General features: G+C 34.4%; 1 protein-coding gene across 2 annotated transcripts in view; it reads right to left on the bottom strand.

Annotated features, from left to right (window-relative positions):
- HDAC9 (histone deacetylase 9) overlaps positions 1-27,123 on the bottom strand; it is a 927,644-nt gene that overhangs the window by 293,660 nt on the left and 606,861 nt on the right. The window lies entirely within an intron of this gene.

Below are 27,123 nucleotides of genomic sequence, written 5' to 3'. Positions count from 1 at the left end.
GGGCGTGTAGTATGTATCTAAGAGATGTTAACAAAAAATAACTCATCTTTAGGAAATTGCCTTCATCTGAAAATACATGTTAAGACTCACCAGTTGAGCTTCACAGTACTGGTGTACTGTGGTACTATTCTACAGTTGTGTGTGTGTGTGTGTGTGTGTGTGTGTGTGTGTGTGTGTTTCATTATTCTCCTAGATATCTCCCATGACTAGAATGATACACCAAAACTGGGAGAAGGTCTACTTATCTCAGGGAGTTGTTTTCTTGTTTGTTTGTTCTGTTTTGCTTAAGAGGAAAAAAACCTCACAGTGGCAAGGTTTTTTTTTTATGAACAAGTTTCTATATATTCAGGTTTATTGATTCTAATATTAATTTTGCAGAAACATAAATTTTGCAGTAACAATCTTGAAAACTTTTTAATTTGGTCCTGCATCTGTTCAACTGAAAGGGATTTAAGAAATTAGAAAGAAAGAGGCAGTAAAGGTAGCAGCACAGGTACCCAACTAAGCATTCCTCTCTATCCACAAGTTTTTAAGTAGCTCCCTCCCACGGTGACTCTGAGATTGGCTGTGGGATGTGATTTGACCAGTGAGATAATAGCAGGAGTAACAGCAGCAGACACTTGAAAAGGCTTGCCAACTGGCGCCAGCCCCTTCTGGCTACTGGGAGCACTTGTGCCATGCCCTGTGAGCACACCAGGGCTAGTATCCTGGAGATGACAACCATGTGGAGAGAGGCCCCAGCATTCCCAGCCAGGCAAGCTTTCCCAGACATGTGAGCAAGGCCAGCCTAGCTCTAGCAGAGCAGACTCAGAACAGAAGAACCACCAGCTGATCAGTAGATTCCTGGGAATAATGCATGTTTATTGTTTTCAGCCATTATGTTTTGGGCTGATTTGTTACGAAGCAAAAGGTTGCCAACTCAATACTGTTCCTCCAAAAATGTAAATATAAATCTAGCAAAGGCTCAGAGTGATTGAAAACTGTTACCAACACACAGAGGTGAAAGACAGCCTCACTCCCAAGCATATCTTGATAAACAGACCAACTATCAGTTACTTCTGGGAAACTAAATTCTAGAATGACGGTTGCATTGTCACCAATCTTCATGCAAAAGGCCACAGAGGGCAGTGAGGGGTTACAGGGTTGGTCAAGTTAAGACAATAAAGACAAGACAGCTCATTCATAAGACGCAACTGCATTTCACAGAAATCCCAGGCCTTCAAAACTACTCTCCCTTTCCCCATCACCATACCCATACACACAATTGTTGAAGTAGAGGAAACATCCAAATCTTGTAATTGCTCTAAGATCTCAAAACGTTTAGAATCGTTACCTCTCCAAAAGGGAGACATTTTTTTTTCTTCTTGTAGCTTCCAATGCCAGGACAAGTGTGCCTGTTACTCTATAACCATCATTTATGATACTAATTTTCTCAAACAGGTATTCCTTTAAGGTATTTTGGTTATTGCACAAAACATGACTTTGAGGAATATTGAGGAACACAGAACAATGTTAAAATGTCAATAGAAAAATATCACTTTACAAGACTATACATCTAATATGAATCAAAATTTTAAAAAATATACATATTTTCTATATGAAATACAAAAAAAGACTTCCAAGAAAATGTAGCAAATAGTAAAAGATTTTATGGAATTAGAGGAGATCATTACTTTCTAGTCTTAATCTTCAGTAGTATTAAAATGCATATAAAATACAAAATAAATTAGCATAAACTGGAATCAATGAAGAATATTTTACTATATAAAGATTTCTAAGAACCATTTAGGAAAAAATCAAGAAATTTAGACCAAATAACAGACAGTGAACATTTCTAGGAGTAATTGGGTGGGTGTTCTCTATAGCAGGAAAAACGTGTTCTGATTTTACATAAATAAATAAATAGATGGAATTGTATGACATACAAGAACTTCTGAAGTTCATCATCATATTCTTCTGTACTGATTTTGCTCTTCTTACACTTCTTATTTGCATTAAGGAATTCTGATTGGAAACATACTAAATTGCTTCACAGGTTTTGCTAGTATTCTACATTATTTTGACACACACACACACACATACACACACACACACACTCCCCTGTCCACACTACGCTCTGTGCTTTTAAGATTCTAAGGCACAGAGAAGGTTTGTAAATGTTACCCTTTACCCAAACTTCCTGCCTACGCCATGGAAAGATATCCATGCGATCACCCTCTATTGACTATGCACAAGGCTTAAAACATAATTATGTTAGGAAATGCAAATTTAAAATAAGGCATGAATCAGAAGTCCTGGGTCTCAATGGTTGCCCCAGCTAGTTGACACAGTTATGGATAGATACTGTGGATTTGAGACCCCAGAACCACTGCTGTGTCACACATTTTTTGTGTGCTTTGAGGTGCTGGAGAGGAACAGAGTCTGAAGACGAATTATTGCTCATTGCTATAATCTCCCCCATAAAGTGTAAATGAAAAGCTTACTTTTTCCCAACAAATAGGAGGACTTTATGAAGCTTGTTGCTAACCTTTCATGCTTAGTACATGACAAAGTGTGCCATTTTTTCCAAAATATTTTGCAAACAAAATGTGATTTAGATCTTTAATAACTAATGTGATACAAGAATAATTAATGTTGTGAAAGACAAAAATAGAGAAATCAGAGTTGCCTCCTCCCTGAATGCAATATCCACCTATTACAGACCACTGTGACCTTTCTGGGAAAAGTCACTTCCATTGGACAGGGCAGTGGCCGCAAGGCAGCAAAACACCACTTGGAATAATTCTTTACAGATGCCAGGAACTGGAAGTTTCAAGGGGAAAAATGAAAGCCATTCACTCTTCCAATGACACAGGCCTTTGATACCATAAAGCCATTTGGACTGAGAGCTCCAAGGTCAGGAAGGCACATAAAGATTGGTGATTAGAGAAATACTATATCAGCTAAGTGTGGCAAGCTATTAAAAGAAACTATAGCTTTTATGATTGTGTCGCTGAAGCTCCCCAGGGCTATTTGTATTAGATATTGAGTTAAGCGTAACTTATTTAGTCCCAGCATTCCAGAAAACATTTTGATGTCAGCTACTGCAGGAAAGTAAACACAAAGCAAAGGAGGAAACAGAACTGATCTCAAACAGATAAAAATGGTGTAATTTAATTTTCTGAACCCGGGCGTTTTAGAGCATTAAGAACGAGGAATTTTAGAACGGTCCTTTCAACTTGAAAAATAAAGAAGTTTATTTAGGCATTTGGTGTAGGGGGAGAAAAGTAGCAGAGGTCTTACAGAATCAACTCATTGAGCTTATATTAAATTCCGATCAAAAAGTATTTTTGATGTATTTAGTGAAGCATTTCCAGAGTTATAATTGGTGTTTATGACAACAGATAAGTTCCCTTCTTTTTCCCATGCCTTAATAATCACATAAGTTTTGCTCATGCATCTTCTCCTGGTGAGTCTAATTTTAGTATTACTCATGATATCATTGATTCATGAGTAGTTAGAGTTCACTGAACACTTCCATGACTACCATCAAAATTCTTTTTTTTAAGACAAGGCTTTAGTATTGATCACCCTCATCATGCCTCCCTAAAATTCAACCCTAAAATAACATCCAACCCTAAAATGAAAACGTTGTTAGTCATGAGCATAACAAATAAAAAAATCTACTGTTTACTTCCATTTCAATCCAAAGTAAGGAATGTTTGAACTCTAAACTCTCAGCTCATGCCAAGACCCCTGAAAGGAATTTCCTCACAGGTCTCATGAAGACTGAGCAAACCATGGTGACTCAAGGGACAAGAGCCATTAGAACACATTAGGAATATCAGTGTCAAAGATTAGCCATTTTAAACAGTCTTAACATAGGTGGTATTACAGTTGAAAAGGGAGTGGGACAATATTTTTACACTTCCGATGCTACCCAAAGGAAGAAATATTTACTGTCTCTCCAAACAGCAAGGTAATTTTCAGCAAAAAGAGAGAGACACAGAGAGAGAGAGACAGAAAGAGAGATTGAGACTAGGGAAAAAATATGTAATGATGTGACTAGTGCTTGCTCTGGGTGATGGGTTTATGGGCAATGTTTCACCTGTTTTTTATACTTGTCAGCTTTTGCCAAATTTTCTGCAAAGATCATGCATTCCTGATTTAAAAAAAATAAAAGGAAGAAAACACATAGGCCATTTAAAAATGTAAGAACAGGCTAATGATCCCATCTCCCATAGGCTGGGCCTCGTCATGATGAACATCTCATCTGCCAGGACGTGTTCCTAGAGAAGCTAATCCAGATTTACTACCACTGAAGGGAAACTGCTAGGCCATCCTTACAAGGAGAGTCTTCCAAGGTAAGTATTTGGGATTTCGAATGCATTCCTCAGGCATCATTTACTCTTAGCTTAACTTCTAAGAATTTGCATTTGTGTTTTCACTAGCAAAGGAAGTCTCTGGTTTACTTTTATTTATTTCTCTGTAATAAGTTGTTTGTGCTTATGTGTGGGAAGAATAACACCTCAGATAGATATCTTTGTAATCATATCTCTTCCTCAGCGCCAATGATGCTCAATGAGAATGTGATGATTGTCATTGCCACTATCTGTTCTGTTCTGTTTGATAAGTTCCATGCCAAACGGTTGTTCAATATTGTGAATTTCACCTGTAATTGTACAGCCATAGATTCTAAGTCAAGTAATACTAAGAACAACTGACTGGGCATGGTGGCTCATGCCTGTAATCCCAGAACTTTGGGAGGCCAAGGTGGGCAGATCACAAGGTCAAGAGATGGAGACCATCCTGGCCAACATTGTGAAACCCCACCTCTACTAAAAATACAAAACAATTAGCAGGGCATGGTGATGCGCAGCTGTAGTCCCAGCTACTCGGGAGGCTGAGGCAAGAGAATCGCTTGAACCCAGGAGGCAGAGGTTGCAGTGAGCGGAGATCGCGCCACTGCACTCAGCCTGGTGACAGAGCAAGACTCTGTCTCAAAAAAAAAAAAAAAAGCAGAACTGCAGATCATTACATAACCATAACTACATAATGTATAACATACACATTTTATACATTATATAGTATAATATGTCCTATTATACTATATAATAATTACAACATACATAACTATATAATATATACAAGTTTATAATTATAATATAGTTATGTAATTATGCAGCTATAATGTAGTTTTGCATCTTGTGACAACATTTAAGATAATTTAATATTATAATTTCACAGCCAATCTACTTCAGAGATTAGTTTGAATTAAAAGTCTGTTTGGTTTAAAGAAGTCACCATTTTGGAATACTGTATAAATGTATCCTGTTAGTGGTTACTATCTGATTGACAATACAAAGGAAAAGACAAAAATGATATTAAAAGCAAGAGCATTCTATCACATTTTAACCAGGTTTCATAAATTCAGCATAGTGTTAGAACAAAAGATATTACAGATTTCAACTTTGAAAAATAAAGTAACAATTTGAGTTCACTTTGGAAAACAGTCATATGCGAAAGAGTTACAGAAAACTTTTTACCATCTAGGTCCATTATACTCAAAATACTAGCCAGAAAATAAAAAAAAAAAAAATGTGTGAGAAAACTGAAAAACGGAGACATTATTCTCCAGGTATAGATTTTTCTTAAGAAAAAGGAAGAACCCATAAAGTTGTGCTCTTTTTTTGGTTGTTAAAGTTCAGGTGAGGATAAGCTCCTGTTGGACACTCATAAACCACCCGTTCATTCTCAATTTAGAATACCAAGGAACACAAACCTGACATCAAGGTCAAACTAAATCCTGTATCTCTAACCTTGGCAACATTTTGAAAACATCAAAGAGATTACCAAGTAAACTATTCATTCTTTAATGATTTCTTGCTAAGTCCCATTCTGGTCACTGATTGGAAGTGTCACTATGCTGTGTTAGGAAACTCCTTCTACTCTTTCAAACCAGCCTTCTAAAATGTCGAGTCAACATGGACTGTGTTCTACAAACACAATCCTTATTTATTGTCACGTTTATGTTGATATTATTTGTTAAACAATTAGCATAGTAGAAAAGATAGGGAAACACAACATTCCTCCATGATTCCAATATTCCCTTCGTGAGCATTATCTCATGTTCCCTCCCCGAAAGAGTCCCTGAATAGACATAACATCATTCTCTTCTAACTTGAGTGGCAACCCAAGGTACAGCTGCAGATGTCATTGCTAATAGTGTTATCATTTTTGCCCTGTTAGCCTAAGGGACACCTGTTCAGATGCAAGACTGACTTTCCTCCACTCATCTTGATCCAGTCCCAAGATGTCCTAAAGTGTGTAACTTTCTTTGTTTAGAATAATGTTAAGTGTCACTTATGTCCTTACTAATTCCATGCAGCAACCTTCAGACTAAATACAATTTGACTTCCTTAGATAAAGTATCAGGAAAATTTAGGGTTTTAATGAAACAAAATAAAAAATGTCACTCCTATTCCTATGTAAATTAGAGAAAATGAGGAGTAGGAGGGAGGAAATATCCAACACATTTTCTTTTATTAATACTTTTAAATAGTAAAGAAACTCTCCCAAGGATATTGCCCCTTTGAAGATAAAGTTCCATTTGCATAAACTGGAGGGGCCTCTTTAATGTAGTTTTCATTATCTTGACTCCAAAGTGACTGATGTCAAGATCAAGGGAGTCAATCAGGGCAGATACACTCCAGGACACCACGGAGAAATAAATCAGCCCATCCTCTCCACCCAGAAGAGTCCTGCTCCACATAGGGGATTTGTGAGTCTCTTTTCTGAAGCAGGCAGCCAAGTTCCATTATTATAAGGACTGACTCCCATCTCTTAGAAGTCTCTCATTCTTTAAGATAATTGGGGTGCCCTGCATCAGTTATCTAATAGGCTAATGAACTTTGGAGATAAACCAGTTCTTGACCATTTCTTGCCCTCTGAACACTCCCGGGACACCAACCCCATTTAGCCATTTATCTCATTATGTTAAGAAGAGAAAATTAACCCTAAAGAAAATGAGATAGCCCCTTGACTGTTGGCTGAATGTGGTAGGGGTCATCTTGTGAGGAAAGAAGGACAAAGGAAGGAGAAGAAATGAACATATTCATTAGATCCTTTGTGACGATTAACCCTTTGCCTCTCTCAGCCATTTTCTCCCATCTACAATTGCATTTTAGCTATGGAGTTTCTGTCTACTGGCCATTTCTTTTTTCAGCCTCAGTTATTCAATTTATTGCATGATGAGGCAGGTCTACTGGGTCATCATAGGTGTGAGTGAATTAAAAATGTCATCGTTTGGTCTTTATTTCACAAGCTTGAGTTAGTGCTGTTTTCACTTGCAAAATACAAATGTGAAAACTATAATTTATTACAGTACTAGCAATTCAAGATGTTTTGCTTGGATCCTGTGTGTACAATCGGTTACCAACATTCCAGCCTGTTTTGCTTTAGTTGGCTACTAGTTTACTACCCTCAATTTCATTCTCTAAATCTGTTTAAAAACAATTTAACTACACTTTGATTCTGTTTGGAAAAGCAGTTATGAGCTCCCCTCACTAATGCACAACAACATATTAAATGTGGTTTGTAAAATGTCATTTTAAGGCAGATGACAAGCTCCAAATGATTTATTTAGCAATTCTTTAATTTCACACATACTATTTTATCCTAATAGATATCAGAGGCTAGGTCACTTCCGGAGTACATAAAGAGGTTATTTCGACTAAGACACTTGAGTGGCCTTGAAATCCCAGTCTCCTTGAAGTTGTGAAACTTGCAGCTGGAACAATCAGCCTCCCTGCTCTATGAGCAACCCCTACTGGACAATTGCTCAATTTGTGCCGCTGCACCACCAGAAGCATCTGTTCTCTCCTCTTCTCTCTCTTCCCTATTGTGAACATTTTTTTCGTTAAAAGTAAATTGTGTAACTTCTTTTCTCATATTGAATATTTAGTTAAACAAACACACCAAATACATCCTATACAAATGTTTTGACCTTCTGAAAATAGGAAGAGTACTATGTTTTCTCAATCTATTCTCCCATTCAAGGACATTTTCTGTATCTAATAATTAAAGAATGCCTTTAGCTTTATAAATGTAGCTCCGAATTTCAATAACTATTACAAAAACATTGCAATAGACTAAACAGAAATAATGCTATTTTTGTTTGGTTTGGTTATCTCTCCTTTTAACAATTAAGTGTCAGATATAACCTTATCTCAGTGTATTGTTTTCTGTGAGTCCCAGGACTTTAATAGTATCTAAGTTGATCTAGTTTTTATTCTCAGCTACTATTTAATTTTTTTCTTTTTAAAGTTTTATTTTATTTTTGATTAATACAAAATAATTTTCCATATTTATGGGGCACAATTAGTTTTTATGTTATTTAAATGTATCACAATAAAAAATTAAAAAGTCAGAAAATGGCTTGGTCTTTAAAACAAGTATACTATACATAACAACACAAAAAATGTATTTATCATCAGCTACTGAATATAACAATTTTCTTTTACTACAAACATCTGACTGAAATGTAAGATTTTTCTTTCCACAAAAAAATAACAGGACAAAACAAATCATTATTTACCAGTGTCCAAAAAATGCACTTGCTTTTTACCATAAAATACACATAGTCACTTTTATAAATGGCTGGCGAAAGACATTAGATTGTCAGAGCCCTCTTTATACACAAGACTAGCAAACAACTAAATTTAGCCACATGATGCTGAGAAAGTATTATATACTAACTAGATCTCCATTAGTTTGTGTAGCTCACAAAGTCTCTTTAAAGTGAAATTAACAAGAAATGCCAAATTTAGTCTGAGATAAATAGATTTAGACCCAAATCTTCTTTTTCTCAAATGCACAGAAAACGAAAGATGGTTTCAGTTACACTTCATTTCAGTTTTGTTACCTAAAGTCTGAGATGGGAGGAGTTAAAAGCTTATTACCAATGTCCTAGGTCAGTGCTTCAAAAAGTTAGTTCCATAGAAAAGTAACATTTTAAAAATGTCATGGTCATTTTTTTAATGTTGAGTTAAATAATGTAAATAAGTTGCTGTGCTGCAGGACTTCTCAGAACCACTAATTTGCTAAAGTACTTTGGGTGTCTCCACAGAGCTTACATAGAATGTGAAGCTTACAAAACTCATCAGAGAAGAGAACGTCTCTCTGGACTGATGTGTTAAAACACAATTTGGAAAGTTTTCTCTTAAGTCATCCAGGCTTTTTCCTTCTGAATATTCTTAAGAAAAGTAATGGTCCATTCCTTTCCAATCTGTATCTATCACTTTGAGTCTTACTTAACTCCGTGAATAGGCCAGAAATATGCTGTCTTTTCTGATACTCATTCACCATTTACCCCAGGAGACAAGTATTACTGACTCCATCTCATAGATGAGGACTTGTAAGTGGCCAAGGCAAGTCTCAGACACAAGATGTGCTCACTGCAGGGTCTGCCCTCTTTTCTTTATGCTGTGTTACACAGACTGTTCTCTTTTGTTGACACTCTTTAGGGGCTTCTCTGGTACGCCAAGGTCATGTGACCCGATTGGGATCAATATGGACTACCCCACACTGGCAATCTTGATGGTTTCCTCTTTGACCACGGCAGTCTATGTTAATTTGAATTCTATCTATTGTGGAAAAAAATTACACATTGGTTAATTTCATTTAGAACATTATCCATTCGAAAGGACTGCCATTTATGACACACAGAGTAGGGTGGAGAACGAATGCATAAATGTTAAAATTAATCAAAGATAAGTTTGGAAATAACTGAAAGGAATTTTGGTTAAAGAGCAATTGGAGGTCAACATTCATGTTACAGGTGGTCTATGTTTTCTTCCCCTTTACCTACAAGCCAAATATTACCAAACCAGAAGCCACGAAGCAGCCCTTTCCATCTCACAGTAACGAGACACTAATAGCCCATGGAAAAATCAACATATAATTTAGTTTTATACTGCTTACTAAAGTCCCTCTACTCTTTGGCACTTAAATGAATATAAGATCAGAAAGAGCAATACAGAGTGACCCACAAACCCCTCAGAAAAATTTTGGTAAAACATATATTTAAACTTCTGGATCATCATCTGTTAGCATTAATGGGAACATACTGAATACGTAAATTGCAAATAATTTTTTTTTGTTAGGAATTAATAGGTGACCCTCTCATGCAGAACATAAACTTGAGTGCACAAATTGATCTCAATGGTTTGCCATGTCTCCTATCTCCTGAATGCACCATCTCAGATACTTTTTCTTCATCTTTAATTAGATGGGTTTCATTCACAGTTAAGAAAAGACCTTCTAAGCATGTGTAAATACTGCAAAGCAAATAAAATTAGCATTTTGCTCACAGTTTTCCAAGACAGAAGAATTCCAGAAGAGTCATTTATAAATAAATATGCATTAAACAAATATCTGATAATATTAGTTTTTTTTTTTTGTTTTCCCTAGTGGAAAACTATAATCACAAGGTATATGATCAAACAGAAATATGCTTTTGTTTCTGAGTGAGGAGAGGCAAATTCCATAAAGGACATTAAGCAACTCTATGATCAAATCTAATATATCTTTTAATATTGTACGGAAAAAAGGCATAATGCCAAAATATACTAGTTGCATGCCATATGTCTTGTTTGCAAAATTGGTTACTTTGTCCTGTCTTTATTCAAATTTAGAGAGTATTTTCTCTCAAAATAATTAGCCTTCTCTTTTCTAGGAATAAATTCATGGACAATATATACTATAGACACATTAAAAAAAATGATACTTTAGCAATTTGACCCTGGTGAAAATAGAAAGGGGGCTGCCTCTCATTTTCAGAACAGCAGAAATAATACAAAAAGAGCTCTAATTCTGGAAAAGAAACATGGACATAGATTGTGCCAAACATTAAAGAAATGTCTGGAGGGGACTGTTGTCCCACAAAAGATGGATTGGCTAAAAAAGTTATGCTCACAGATACCTTTTCAGCATCAATCTGCAAAGGAGAGTCAAAGTTTAAAAATACCAGTTTCTGCCAAAACAAAACCAAAATACCCTTATACACCTATCATATATAACCTATGAACAGTTAAGGGATATAATTTACAAATATTTTAGTTTCATAAATGCAAATTGCAGTGTTTGCATCTTGGCACATTATAACCAGTAATATCTCTTCAATTTATTTACTCAAAGTTCACATCTAACATTCAGGAATATAAAATATGGATAAAAACCTCTTTAGTTACCATCAGATAAGGAGGCTCTTGCATAAAGGGTTGAGAGACAAGCAGCAATATGCTATCTGGAAATGAACCAGTGGGACTGCTCAACAAACTTTGTGCCTCATTCTACAGTCATTGCCTCTGTTCCTTTCTCAAGGATGCTTAGGCCATTTGATGAAACATCACTCCTTGATGTCAATAAATCTCGTTTTAAGGCATAAAATTACCCATGGAAGAATATATTCTACACTTCATGATGGAATTTGTGTCCTGCCTTATAGATATATGCAAGAATGTGATTCCTTTTCTTAACAAAATTTGGACAATTTGGATTACTCCCTCTTCCTAGATAAGTTGACAAGTACACCAAAAATGCTTATTTTAAGCCAACCGTAGCCACAGAAGAAATATGCTACCAACCAAACCAATGATATCCTGTTTAAATCAAAGAGAAACTAGGCTGCTAGTGATCCTAATGGCCGTAAGCCCAAAATGGACCATAAATCCATCATGCTAAGTACTAGGCCTTGTTGCTACCATGGTTGCATAAAACCAGTTAGAAACAACACTGCTGAAAAACCATAAGCCAACAAAAGCTTTACCTTTAGTGTAAAAATCTCCAAGAATATCAGGCACTATCTGGTTAAAAGAACTTTCTTGATTAAGAGAACTTTTAATATATTTCTAAAACATTGCTAAAGGGACTCTTTGGTTATAATTATTTTTCTTCCTCTATGCCTTTAAATCATTCCTCTCAGACTAGATCCTCTGCAGCAATTACCATTGACCCTTGTGACATTGTTTCTTAGCCATATCCTCCTAGAAAAGCCAATGGGCATTACTGAATTTTGAAAATTGTAAGGAAGGCTGTAGTACCTAAAATCTCTCTCTGTCTCCCATGTCTAAGTTTAAACTCATTATTTATCCTACAGTGGGAGGGAAATAATGTATTCATTTGGAACTTGCAATAATGTTTAGAAAAGAAAGCTCACCAAAATCCAAATTCAGGATTTCTTCTCCAAGGTTAGGCCAGTCTCTAACAACCCATTTTTATGTTTTAATGGTGTGTATGTTTGTAAGTTATTTCTCAATGCAAGTCTTTGTAAACTGTATTTTTAATTTAGCTGCTCCCACTTGGTAGTTTTAATTTATGTGACAGAATACAGGTTCAGAAGCAATAAAGTTAACTCACTTTTAAAGTAGACTACAATTAAAACTTCCATTATGTTAAACTGTCTTTCCTTTACTTTTTCTAAGTTAGTGATATTTTAATTTATTTCAATGGAAAATGGCTTTTACCAGGTAGCTAACAACAGCTCAAGTGTCTCATGGAAAGATATTTACTTGTCTTAACCTTTCTCTGTAACCATTAGAGTCCTTGTCATTTTGACTTCCTTTCAGCTAGTGACCTCTGCCCTGTTCCAATTTAAAGATAAACTAAAAGACATTTCCCCTGAATGTGTGCTTCTTCTAGTTTTTCGGTGGAAACAGTAGAATCTACTTGTCTAACCAATTATCTCCTATTTGAAGGGACATGTGGGGTGGGTAACTGTGTATTGGAAGAAGGTTTACAAAGAAGTAAACAGGAAAAAAAGGATGTGCCAACTATAAGTGAACCCATAAGTCGGTATCAAAATTGGAAAATGAAAACTATTATTAGAGAATAAACATGAAATCTTCAGGAGTCAGCTTTTATCAGCAATATAGAGGGCACATGTAAAAATATTGCTAAAACAATTGATTTGAAAATGTCACTGGAATTGGAGTAAAGCAAATCATCTTTTGTACATTTGCACATTATTCATAAAATTTGTATATAAATACACTAGAAATGGAACCTTCATTATTTAGAAGTTTAAAAATGCATTCCCGGTGTCAGCAGTCAAACTAAGACTAGACTAAACAGACTCAGCTTTATACAACAGCACTTTTCCTCCACCATTTCTTGCTCTCTGAGAATATTATTCTTTATGATATTGCTTTTGAAATCCTATTTTTTATTTCACTTGTTGAAAACTAAAAGAGTAATGGAGTAGAACAAATTGATGTATAGAAAAATAGTATTCTAAATAATACACACATATATAAACATAGCTCGTGTGTGTGTGTGTGTGTGTGTGTGTGTGTGTGTGTGTGTATAGTCATTTTGCTCAATTTTCAGGTTATATGGGTTTTTGTGGAGTTCCCATGTTTTCAACTCATTTATAAATGGAAATCTGATAGCTACGTCACTCCTTCACACAAGACATTAGGGAAAAATTCTATAAAGTAAAAAGTTATCTAGCCAGAGTTTATACTAGATAATGTGGAAAATTTATTGGGTAAAGACTAAAACAATCTTTATTACAAGAGGCCACACCTCAATATACAATGAAGAAAAATGTTTCTCTTGTGAAAAAACATAATAAAATATGTCCATCTAACCAGTCAATGAAACCCTGCAGAAATACACAGCTTTCTCTCTTCTTCCCTTTCTGAATTGCTATTCATTTTGAGTCAGGAAAGCCTAATCCATTAATTAACCTTCAGGTCTTTGAGATCACCTCCTTGGATCTGTTCTTGATATGTTGAAATAATTTATTCCACAGTGAATATCAAAGATACCTGAATAGTGCCAAAATAATGTTGTCCTGCATCTACTACTATACCTGGAGTTGTGAAAAATGAAAGAATTCAAAATTTACTGAAGTACTTTTGAATAGCATAGATGTTATTTATCCCAATATAGACATTTATTTCCCATCAATGAGGGTTCTATGATAGTATCAATTATAACATAAAAATATTGTTATAAATTATGCCATACAGCTTTGAGTATCTGTTATTTCAAGAATAGTAAACTAGTCTGTGGTTTTGCAAGCAAATAACATAAAGGGATCTGGCATGACCAGTGAATTGAGTAGAAGATTTATTTAAATGGTATCTACTTAAATCAGTTTTACTATTTACTAGCTTATGTTACATATTGAACAGCTTATTGCCTATGCTGGAAAAAGTGTTGCCCTAGGAAATGTATATATACAGAAATAACATTAACAAGCTACATTAAGAATTTTGATATGATTAGAAAGCATAAATGTTTATTAACTATTTATATTTATGTAAAGCACAGGGTACTTGGAAAATTCAGACTTTGTTTAAACAATTATAAAAATATGAATTCTCAAAGCATACTGTATCTGTGCCTACCATGTAGTACCTAACATCTTTTATCTAATAATTTTATATATGTATAATTTACCCTCTTCTTATCAGGTTATAAGCTTACTGGAGCCAGGCAGGACCATGTCCAACATTTAAAACAATGCCTGGCACTTTCTGATGTGTGATAAGCAATTAAAAAAATGAAGGTTTATATTAGTTTAGTAGAATTATTTTATAAGGATTTTTACATATGAAGGCGAGAGGATTCCAACCATTCTTTTAAACATAGTGTTTTACTATAACTATGAATAGAGAAGAGGAAAAACTTTTGTATAATTGCTGATAGACAGCGAGACTTCAGCCATTTGTGAAGAATTATGCCAGGTCTAAGAGGTGAAGGGAATGAATATATATTTAGACTTTAAAACATTAATACATAAGGTAAATTCCACATGAACTATGTAATGTAAGAATTGAAGAGTTGGGGATTTCATAAAAGACATTTGCAGTCTTCCAAGCCATGACCACAAGATGTAAGATTTATGAACTAGAGATGAATAGAAGAATTAAAAATGCTAAGAAATGTGTTTAATATGAAGGAAAAAGGCAGGGCCACAACTGTGAAGCCATTCATACAGTGACTTCCTGACTGATAGGAGTTTTTCACATTCCACCTTTGCCTTTGCTTTCCACAGGTGCTGGAATATTACCATCAAAATAATTGGAGGGAGTAAAGAAGACTTGGTTGAAAAGTTAGCATAGTAGCAAATGGCTTTTCTGATTTGATGTTGAAAGTACTGTATTTTGAAGTTATATTCAATAGTTTATGAGTCAGACCTGAGTGTCTGTTACTGTATCACCATGAATTGACTGAGACTCCAAGCCAGTCTCTCAACCTTTCTGGATATGGATTGGGGATGAGCTCTACCATAGTTCAAATGTATGACTTCTGCTTTACCACTGTGAAGTCTTCATTTTTTCTTTGGTAAATATGAGATAGTGATTAAATGATAAACATAAATTACCGGGTATGGTGTTTGGCAATTAATTAGCTTTCAATCCCTACTACCTTTCATTGTTGTTATTGTTGTCATTATCTAACATTCTTACCAACAATAAAATTTTGCCATTCTATACTATTTTTAATAGTGCTTAAACTTTAAATACTGGCACACGCTGACTATTTCTGCATATATTTTGTGACTAATTTAGTTAGGTTATTTTCATTCCTGAAGAACATCAAAAACTCTGTCAGCATAGAATGTTTCTCCCATCTCACCCCACCCCCCCTTAGGAGGAAATCTATTTGCCAATTCTAGTTCAGAAATAGTAAATCAGCATTCACTTGACATTTTCTTAAACACTCAACAAATCTTTTTTTTTCACTAGTTAGAATTTTGAAGGAAATTATGCGAACATAAAAGAAAAAGAATTTTTAAAACTAAGACGGTCATTCAACATTGGTCTGTCTTCCTAACAACTGTCAAGAAAGCTGTGGCTATACGTCATCTTTACATGTCAGCATGGGTGAGCAAAACACAGTCTTTCAACGAAGATCAGGATTAACACTTTCAATTGACAAATGAGGAAACTGAGGCATAGAACACCTAGAAATCTCATAGCTGGCCAAGAACAAGAAAAAACTGGCTCTTCTGATCTTTGCTTCTCCATCACATAGGCCAGACTGGTTGGGTAAGTGCTTCCCATGGGTAAGTGGAAAAGGGAGTGATATAGTTAGAACACACAATGAATGGCATAGCACAGTGCATAATGACGCTTCATTTTATGAGCTTTCCAGCAAAACACCAGTAGATTCCATAGCTAGAGAATTGTTGTTTGACATTTTTTTTTTTTTAAATTTTTATTTTAGTGTACTCCAACTAACCTTTCTAGAGGTTGTGGTAAGCCACAGTGAGGGTGGAGGACAGTTTCTCTCCATTAATTATCTTCAAAGAGAGATTCAGATGTATTTTATTTAACAACAAAAAAGTGGGAGGACCTTGAGGAGAAAAAGTAACAAGGAAAAGAAAACCACATAAAACTGAATAGAGAGGATCATGTTACAGAAGAAACCATTTTTCCTTCAAATTTCAAATGTTTAAAATCCAGAGAAATGATGTGATAAACACTAGAAGATTGGCTTTAGAACATAACTTAGGTGGAGGGGAGTTTCCCATGACACCATTAGGAAAAGTGTGCAAAGAAAAAAGTTCACTCATAAATATACATATACATATAAATATATGTGTATATATATTGTGTATAGGGGGTTACTTCATAAACCAACTGTCTCTTGGGGTAGGAAATAAAGTTCCCAACCTGTTGAAGAATCATCAGTCTATATCAAATTTTAGGACCTAGATCTTATATTTAAAATTAAGAGATATGCCATTTTAAATCTGGGTACCTTGCTCAAAGGTATCCAATCACACTCATTAGGACACAGTTCATCAGAAGATGCCTTTAAACCATCTAAAAGTTATCAGTTGGCGTATTAAAGCCCTTTCAGTATAGTTTTATTGTTTGTTTGTTTGTGAGTTATTGCTCCTCAGGTTGGTCTTGAACTCCTGGGCTCAAGCAATCAGCCCACTTTGTCCCCCCAAAGTGCTGGGATTATAGATGTGAGCCACCGTGCCTGGCCTAACATGATAGTTTTGATTTAAAAAAGTTTTTGTTGTCAGTAAGATGTATCAAATATTGTTTTCTCGTCCTCATGCGTGAAGTATTCTTACTTTTATTTTAGAGTAAATAAAACTTGAAAATTAAAAGAGTTTGAAAAATGGAAGCATATCACAGAAATTACACATAGAAAACTCAACTCTCAATACCTCAAACTTTGATGCCTCCAGCTTGTTAACAAGCAAAGTTGAAATAAAACAATGTAAAGATTGGTTTCTGCCAGCACTATCTTTCCATTTTGAGTGAAAAAATACAACAGCTCACTCAATATACCTATAAGAAGCAAGCAAGCTCTTCGATAAATTTTTTCTATTATCATAAAACAAACAAAAATAAACTATTACAATTATCAGTGGAAGTTGTTCCTCAAAGTAACCCAGTGGATAACAGAGGTCATGAAACTGTAGTATAGAGAAGTAAAGATCCTTCTTACGTTCAGTCTTTAGGAGAACCAGGGACAAGATGTCAAACCTTTTGCTGAACTCTGGGTTCTGCTCGGAAGTACCAAAGTTTAAGGGAAAGAACATGGAACTGGATGTAGGTTTTGATCATAGTTCCGCAACTTAGGAGCTGGAAGATGTTCATCAAGACTGGTACAGGTTTTGTGCTTTATATATATTTTTACCATAGTGCCACAAATGACACTTTATTTTTTTATATTTTTCATTTAGAATTTTAGGATAATGTGCAAATAAAATTTGGACTAATGTTTGCTACAAGCCAAATTAATTTGTAAGTTTAATTATAAGGACTTTTTCTATACAGCTTGCTGTTTCTAAATCTCTATTTGAAATGGCACAATTACTTTCCCTATTGTTATTATTATTATTTTTTTAAAAAAAGAAAAGGTCAGAATTTCACAAGGATTACATTTTCTAGCAGAAACAAGGTTGTACCATTTTAATACCTATATTCTAGGGCCTTATGTTCGGTTAACAAACACATTTTCTTTTATTTTCTTTCTTTTTTTTTTTTTTTTTTTTTGAGATGGAGTCTCCCTCTGTTGCCCAGGCTAGAGTGCAATGGTGCAATGTTGGTTCACTGAAGCCTCCACCTCCTGGGTTCACGCGATTCTCCTGCCTCAGCTTCCCAGGTAGCTGGGATCACAGGGACCCACCACCACGCCCAGCTAGTTTTTGTATTTTTATTAGAGACAGGGTTTCACCACCCTGGCCAGGCTGGTCTCAAACTCCTAACCTGAAATGATCCACCCACCTCCACCTCTCAAAAAATGTTTAAGGAGATCTCTATTTCTGAATTAACTGGCACCTCATGATTAATTTGATTTCAAACTTTAGTCTGGTTATACTTTATAACATTTTCAACAAAACATCAGTAGTGAAAAAAAGACCTTTATATAAAAAAAGGACTGCATTTCTGCCATGGCTATATTTTATTTAGAGAATATGGGTGTTTCCCAATATTAAAAACATATTCATTCTTAAAAAGTTACCAACAAAACAAATTTTCTTGGATGGATACAACTTTATTCTAAAATCAATACGTAGAGTGAGTGTGAATGTGTGTAGTTGTGTGTGTACCCTCAGAAAAATCACTCTATACATATAAGGAAAATAAAAATGAAAAATTAACCATACACAAAGAACTATAAATTACAATAATGAATCCCAAAATGGATACAATGATTGAAGTTTTAAGTACAATTACACAGAAGAAATGATGATAGAAAGTGTTAGAAGAGAAAAAGCACAATGTTCTCTCTGTCACTGATTGTTTACTTGCCCTTAAACAAAATGCAAAATCTATGCAGATCATAGATTTGTAGTAAGATTTATACTTTGCATGTGGCAACTATATTCTAAGGTCATTATAAATCTCTGTATTGTGAAGGTAAATTATGTTCTGAGAATTGTGTTGGTAAAGAGAATTTAAACTTTTAGGTTTTCATTTCCTTTTCTTAATAATTTAACCTTTTATTCTAAATTTTAAAATGCAATCAGAAGTAAGGGCTTTTCTTGTAAAGTTTATCAAAATGAAATAGATAATAATTTGCTTAAAAAATCCCAATCTATTGAGAAGCAATAGTTCTATTAGCTTTAGAGAAAGGATATTTCCTTTGGAACAGATTGTCATTTATTCAGTATGGGTCCTATGGGTTACTCCAAAGGCCAAGAGATGTCAGAGGGAGGGGCTGTATCTTGGCACCTGGGACAGTAGTTCATATGGAATAAGATGCTCTGTGTGACTGAATCTAACTCTTAGTGCAGGATTAAGTCCATGGGCACATCTTCTTGAAGTTCTAAACTGTGCATGTATCTATAATTGGTTAAGAACCTCAAATCTGGGACAACTAACTTTAAATTCTGGATGTTCAAAGAAATTGATCACCTCGGACAAGTAACTTTGACTCATGGAAGTTGCTGTTAATTCTGCTGGAAATTTAGTCAGAAGTTCTTACTGCAAATCAAGTTCCTACGCTGCAGCATATATTTTTAAATCTTCTGTTTTTCTTCAAATGTTCTTTATTAATTTTAAAGCTTTGAAACTATTAGAAATATAATAATAACAAACGTTGTTAAAGAGAATTTTTAAAAACTGAAGATATTGACTATAAAAGAAAAAAGTTTTAAAAGTACTATAACCTTAAAAGAAAGGCTAAAATATTGAGAACAATTCTGTAGGTGCCTAAATGTATTAATCACCATCTTTTTTATGAAAACAAGACAAAATTGGAATATTCTAATTCAAAAACCAAACAAAATATTTTCTTTTTCAATGATGAATTCACTAAAAGATGTAGAGATTTGACAAGATGAAGAATTCTCACAAAAATACACACATGAACCAAAGAAGGAGGCTTGAATTAGAATGACAGTTTGTCAGCTAAGTTTAGGGCTAACGTGATGCAATGAAATTGTCCTAAGTTTTTACTAACAAAATAGTAGCAAACTAAAACTTTCTGATTATAAAACGATAATCATCTCAATCCTGCATTAAGCCACAGAAAGCAACAGCTCTTCTTCGTGTACTCAATATTTCTTTTTCACTTCCCCAAGGCCAAATGTCATCATTTTTTGTAAAACAAAATCAAAGCCAAATGGTAAAAATGCAAAGATTTGGTTAAACAAACAGTCAGAATTTCAGTGGTTTTTATCTTCAGCATCCCAAGCAACCAAACAAAGCCAAGATATTGTTCATCTCCTTGACAGACAAAGAGCCTCAGAGGTCCAGAGTGACATGCCTGAAGGCTGGCACGTGATTGGGCTAATTAAATTAAATAGCAGGAAACAGCTTTTCCATATGCCACTGCCTGGCCACACACAAACTGTAACAGTAAATCTTTTATACTAGTCAAGGAAAAGTGTAACCATTAAAAAATATACAGTATCAACACACCATCCAAGAATCAGAAGTTACATATCCACATAATCTCCCTAGGCCTGAACTTTAATGCCAAATGTTGAAAACTTCCAAATTCACTTTAGGGGCCATCTAAAAGTCCATGGTAATTAAAGAGGATGAAAAAGAAACACCTCCGCCCATAAAGGTTCACTAACACTAACTTCAGCTAATATTCTGATTGCTTTAAGAACACATTTGTATACCAACTAAAATAAAAACCTGAATAGTTTTGAATCAAAGTTAAAATAAAATCTATTGCTCATTTTCCATCACTTTTAATTTCTTCCTCCTCATTATTCAACTGAAGATGAAGAGACAAATGTTTTAAAAGGCATAAAAGCCTTTGGAATCTTTTGAGAAAACTCTCCTAGTAGGCTCCCCACAATTTTTAGGTCAATGACAAAATTTTCTCTAAGTTTGCCACTGCAGTTCTAGGCTTTTGGTCAAGAAAACATCATTTTAAACATATCTATACTTTCATGTTTCTAGAAAAGTTCCCCTGGGTTGGTAGGTCCCATTCATTTTTATCAGTCATGGTTTATATTGGCATTGATTTCTAATGCAAAGAACAAGAACTATGCAATAGTAATTGTCTTCCTGGATAAAGAAACCAGGAACTAAGCATTGTGGTGGAAAAGTAAACGCAAGAAAACTGCTTAATAGGGATCCCACATTAGAAGACTGCAAGGCACTTTTAAATTAGAGACATAGAAAATGTAGCATCATTGCAGAACATCCATGGCTTATCTCTTTTAAATAGAGGTATTAAAATATAATATATAAAATGTAAATAATACTTAATTTTTAAAATAAAAATTACACTTACATTACCTAGTATTCACAGGTTATAAATAGTCCATTTTCTATGCTTCATATTGAAATTAAAAGTTTTCATAAGATATATTATTTCTTACTATATTAAAGAGTTACTGAATTAACAGAACATGATCTAATAAATTTAGTGGGATCAATGTTACTCCAAGAAGAAAAGGAGAGAGAGAGAGAGAGAAAGAAAGAGACAGAGAGAAGAAAAGGAAGGGGGAAAGAAAGATGAAAAGAAAAAGGAAGAAAGAAAGAAAGGAGGAAGGAAGGAAGGAAGGAGAAGGGAAGGGAAGGGAATGGAAGGGAAGGGAAGGAAGAGAAGGAAGGGAAGGAAGGGAAGGAAGAGAAAGTCTAACTCTTTAAACGGAAATTAGAAAAAAAAATTTAAACTAGATTGTATCTTTGTTTTCATATGGTTTAACCAATGTAATTGTAGGATGCATAAATCCAGCAAAAAACTTGGGTAAAAATGTTCATTCAGCTATGTTTGTATATGTATAAGCAATTGTTAATGGTTGTTCCCTCATATCTGCCTTTAAAGTTAATATTTGAATGTAAAGAGTACCAAAATCCAAGAAATTCAAAGCCTGCTTGAAAATGACCAAGCCACACTGGAGAACTGACTTGGTAGGACCCAGTAAATGACTAGCTTCTAAAGTGAAGACAGGACAAAGAATGAGTTGAAGCAGTTCATTCCTCCCAAAATAGCTGGATTTATCTTTCCAGACCTTTACTAAATCCAATCCTTTCTCTCCATCTTCATTTTTAAACCAATGTCCTAGACTAAGACTGATTAATCCCTGGGGTCATCCACCCCTGTTAAATGCTCCAGAGAACTCACAAATTAGTGAGCAAGACAGAAACCGAATGTAAAGGTTATGATAGACTTGCACAAACAGAACTTTAAAATAAGCCTCGAATGTTTCAGGTGAACATTCTTTAAAGAAACACAACAAATTTAAATTGTCTAACATTGAATGGAAATTTACTAGACATTAAACAGAACAAGAAAATATGAACCATATTCAAGAGAAAAATTAAGCAGTAGTAGCAGACTCCAAAATGACAGAAACAGAATTAACAGAAAAGGACTTTAAAGTAAACATAAATACACTCAAGGATTTAAAGAAAAATGTGAATATGTTGCAGAGATAAATGGAAAATATATCTATATTTCTAGATGTGAAAACCTCAAGATCTTAAATTAAAAATTTACTGGATGTGATTAACAGAAGTTCATCTACTAGGAAGAAAAGATGTGTACAGCAATAGAAAATGTACCGAAGAAAACACGAAGAAAAAAATATGGAAACTTAAAGATCTGTAAGACATGGCAGGTGCCTGTAGTCCCAGGTACTCGGGAGGCTGAGGCAGGAGAATGGCGTGAACCCGGGAGGCGGAGCTTGCAGTGAGCCGAGATCGCGCCACTGCATTCCAGTCTGGGAGACAGAGCGAGACTCCATCTCAAAAACAACAACAACAACAACAACAACAACAAAACAAAAACAAAAAAGAAAAGATCTGTGAGACAGTATTAAGCAGTCTACTCTATGTATAACTGGAGTCCCAAAAGAAAGAGAGAGAAAATAATTAGCAGGAGAACTATCAGATGAAATAACACTTGACATTTTCTAAACTTTTAAAAAGTGCAAACCCACAGATATAAGAAACCCAGTGAACCAAACAAGGATATACATAGAGAAAACTACATTAAGGGGCATCATAATCAATTTGCTAAAAACTAGTATGAACCAAAAAATCTTATAAACAAGTAGAGAAAAATAAGCTACCTAATGTTAAGAGTTACTAAATAGCAACAGTAATCAAGATTCTGTGGTATTAGTGTAAAGAGAGAGATCAATGAAATAAAATAATGAGTTCAGAAATCTACTAACATTTATATGTTCAACTGATTTCTAACAAATAGACCAGAATAATTCGAAGGAGTAAGAATAATCTTTTCAAAAAAAGAGGTGCTGAAAAATATAATCCTGTAAGATAATGAACCTCAACCTATCTTCACATCATATCAAATTAATTCAAATTTCTCTTTCATTTAAATATTTAAACTGGAAGAAGAAAGCAGGAAAACAAATCGTTCTTGAAAGGCATTAACCACATTAACCACAGAAGAACAAATTGATAGACTGGGACACATCAAGTGTTAGTGTTAGTGCTTAAATATTCTGCTCTTCAAAATGGAAGGCCAACTACAAAGTAGGTGAAATTATTTGTAACATACATATGTAGAAATAGATTGTATCCAAAATATATAATTTGATAACCCACAATAAAAAGACATGCCTCAATTTAAAAACTGAGCAACGTAATGCAGTCATTTGCTGCATACAGTTAGAAAAACCCGACAATATCAAGTGTAGACAAGAACACAGAGTAATAGAAACTCATACATTGTTGATGAGAATGTCAAACAATAATTAATTACAAATGATTTGGCAGCTTCCTATAAAGTTAAACCTATACTTAATGCACAACTCATTTTCACTTCTGAGTAATTACTCAAACAAAATAAAATAAATTTCTACAGAAACTTATATAAGATATTCATGGCAGTTTCATTCATAATTACTCACACCTGAAAATAACCTACATTTCCATCAATAGGCAAATACATAAACAAATTGTGGCATATCTGTACAGTGGCTAATTATTCAGCAATAAATAGGACCATATCACTGGTACATACATGGATAGATGTCAGAAGCATTTTCTGATTGAAAAAAAATTCAGACTGAAAATATCACAGACTCTTTTTTATATGATTCACCTAAATGCACTTCTAGAAAAATAAAAACTAATGTATAATGTCGGAATAACAGATCATTGGTTGACTGGGGCTGGGAGGAGAGTGAGGATGTGAGCCTGAGTATGAAGAGGGCAGGAGGGAATTCTCTGGAATGACATAAATATTCTCTATCTAGATAGTGGCACATACCATTCTCAAAGTTTATTAGACTCTCTGTCTCTCTCTCTACATATCAAATGGAGTTTGTATGGATATTATAGTTCAAAAAATAGATTAAAAATCACTAAGATTTGGGAAGTTGTATATAAACAAAAGTAAAAATAACATTTTAAAATTTTAATTTAAACAGCATGCCAAAAACCTCAGGACATTAAAAATTAGAATTTTTTTTAATCCCTGAGAGAGCCCCTTTGTAAGGAAAAAAATATTATCTGCTTCCATATCCAGAAAAAGGTTATAATGAAATACAACTGACCACTGTAAACATATAAAGACACAAAATATATAGATTTTAAGATTTGTATGCAATAAAGAAAATATAAAGGAACCAAGTTGCATATTTTTATGAGTTTGTCAGATAATTCAAATAATTAAGCAAAAGTCAAATAATTTATAATTTGCTGTAGAAAAATAAACATGAAATGTGCTATAATTCCTAAAGTATAAGGTTTTTTAAAAAAGGATTTGATAGCACCATCTTCATGACCAAAATATATCTAAGATGCTAAAAGTATAGTGTAAAGTAGACTTATTCTTCACCACGTTAAATGAAGGTAATAGAGAGAGGACTAGTGGCTATGCAAAATTATGCAGTCGAATTACTTAAGATCAAGAAATCATTGCAAGATTTCCCATTCTAAGTTCTTTGAGCATTTACCTAACTAGAGATAGTAGGTGGGGGAGAGGGGAAGTTTCCCAGAACATTTGTTAAAAAGCAGAGACAGAAAAATCTTAGCATTCTTTATTTCATGCTGATTCCAAAGAAAGACAGAGTCCATATACAACCCCGCACTGCTAAATTTGACTGGCTTTAAAAATAAAAATATAAAAAAGTAAGAAAGGCACAGTCCAATGCAAATATGACAAGAGAACCCCCTGTGGGCTACTAGGCAATGCCAGTTTTCTGAGTTTTGCTTTCTGATTGATGGCTTTGGTGCTGATAATAGGGTGGGAACTAAAGTTAGAGGAGACCTGTGCACAGACATAGCTTATCCAAAGATCCTCTGTGATCAACACATATTCTTAATACATCCTTCGGAACAATGATCATGTTAATCATTCATACCTAGAGTTGTTTTAAAATTGGTGAATCATTAGTTGAAATTTGGTGAAAAAAATCCAGTATTCTTTTTATGGGAGGTAAGAAGAGACAGACGAAAAGGCAGTGGAGTGGAAGAAGAGGAGTAATGTACTCACAGGGTCTCCCAAAGAACATTTCAACCTGAGGACTTCCTGTAAGTCATGAAAGGGCTGCAGCTGAATCAACCCTAGATGGTTCTCAACTCTTGGGGCAGGGAGGAGATGCTGAGCAGCCTCCTGCAGTGACCTGGGCCGTATACATATTGCCATTTTTTATGTGTGGTAGGACATGAAAAAGGTGGGAAGCGCTGTTCTAGAGTTTTTTTTTTTTTTTTTAACAGAAGAGAAAATTATTCATTATTAAAGACTGAAATTGAGTGTAAAGTCAGCTCCTACCAAGGAGAACAAAGTTACTAAAGTTCCAAGATATATTAATGTTACTATTCGTAACAATAGCTAATTTTTACTGTGTACCCATTATGCTAGTACTCATTACACTATTTAAACATGTTCACACATTTAAAGCTCACAACCCCTCAGCAGAAAAATTTAGAATTCCTGACCACATTTAACAAACAAGTAAACAGAGATTTGGCAGAATTCGGTAATTTACTTCACATGGAGTTGCTAGTAGGTGGGGAAGTTGGAGTTGCAACTCCTGCAGCCTAACTATGAAATCAATATTACTGTACAACCACTAGGTGGTTATACTTACGAGGCAGTTCCATGCATAGATCTCAAAGACAATGCAAAATGCCACTGTTTTTGATGCATACATAGGGTTTGATGCATACTTAGTCAAAACAACACATCAATTTCCACATTCAGTAAGTTTTCTTTAAATATGCATAACTAGGAGGCTGATTGACTCTAAGAAAGATTAATATGAATCATTTTGTCTTCTTTCCAAGCCCTCACTTTAAAAAACTATCTATAGAATACGTGGAAATAGAAAAATTAATACTATAAAGAGGTCATTCAAATTAATCTAGATATTATATTTTTATCTAAAAGTGTATGCTAGATATTAGAAGTCATAGTCAATTCATATATAAATATAAATTATAAAAATTAATAAGGTGTGAGTACTGTTAAATAATAAATTCATAAAGAAAAAAGTTTCCATCATTTACCATTAGCTGAAAATTAAAACATGGTAGCTATTTTTACTAAAGCCAGTTTAAAAAATATATTACTAAGGAGGACACTGAGGACAAGAAATAGTTCATCAAATAAAAAATGACTCCACATTTCTCATAGAAAACAAAAGTGAAAATAAAATCACAGTATGAATAAAATGGCCTTTAGCCATTTACATCTGAATAAGAACAATGTAAAACAAAAACCATTAAAATAAAGTTCAGCTGAGCATTTCATAGGTTCCCTGAGTGGCTCTAGGAACAATGGTGAACACAATAGAGCACATTTTCCCTGACCTCAAAAAGCAAAAAGATATAATGCCACACAGATAATGATTAAAGAAGGATTACACGGGAAACTACGGAACTGATTTCAAGTTGGAGCGTTCAGAAGGGCTGGAGAAATCACAGATGGCATATGGGAGAAGTGAGTGCCTGGTCAGAGTATAAAGGTTGAGTTATGAGGACTGTAGCTCTCTGATACCATGTAAGTGAAATATTAGAAAGAAATTACTGTAGGTTGTACCACAGAAAATGGGAAAATGGTATTGGTATTTTACAGTAAGTTAACTAAATTAGTAAAAATATCACACTGATATAAAAGGAGGTTATTGCAAGGAGAGAAGCATGGATTTGTTTTACTGTTCACTAGTAGCTGGAGAAAGCAAAGCCAAAGGGGAAGTGAAGAAATATGATGATCTGAAAT

Source organism: Mandrillus leucophaeus, unplaced genomic scaffold (assembly GCF_000951045.1).
Source record: "Mandrillus leucophaeus isolate KB7577 unplaced genomic scaffold, Mleu.le_1.0 Scaffold140, whole genome shotgun sequence".
Classification (NCBI taxonomy): domain Eukaryota; kingdom Metazoa; phylum Chordata; class Mammalia; order Primates; family Cercopithecidae; genus Mandrillus; species Mandrillus leucophaeus.
The sequence above is the reverse complement of the archived record's forward strand: the minus strand, read 5'-3'. Positions and strand labels throughout refer to the sequence as shown.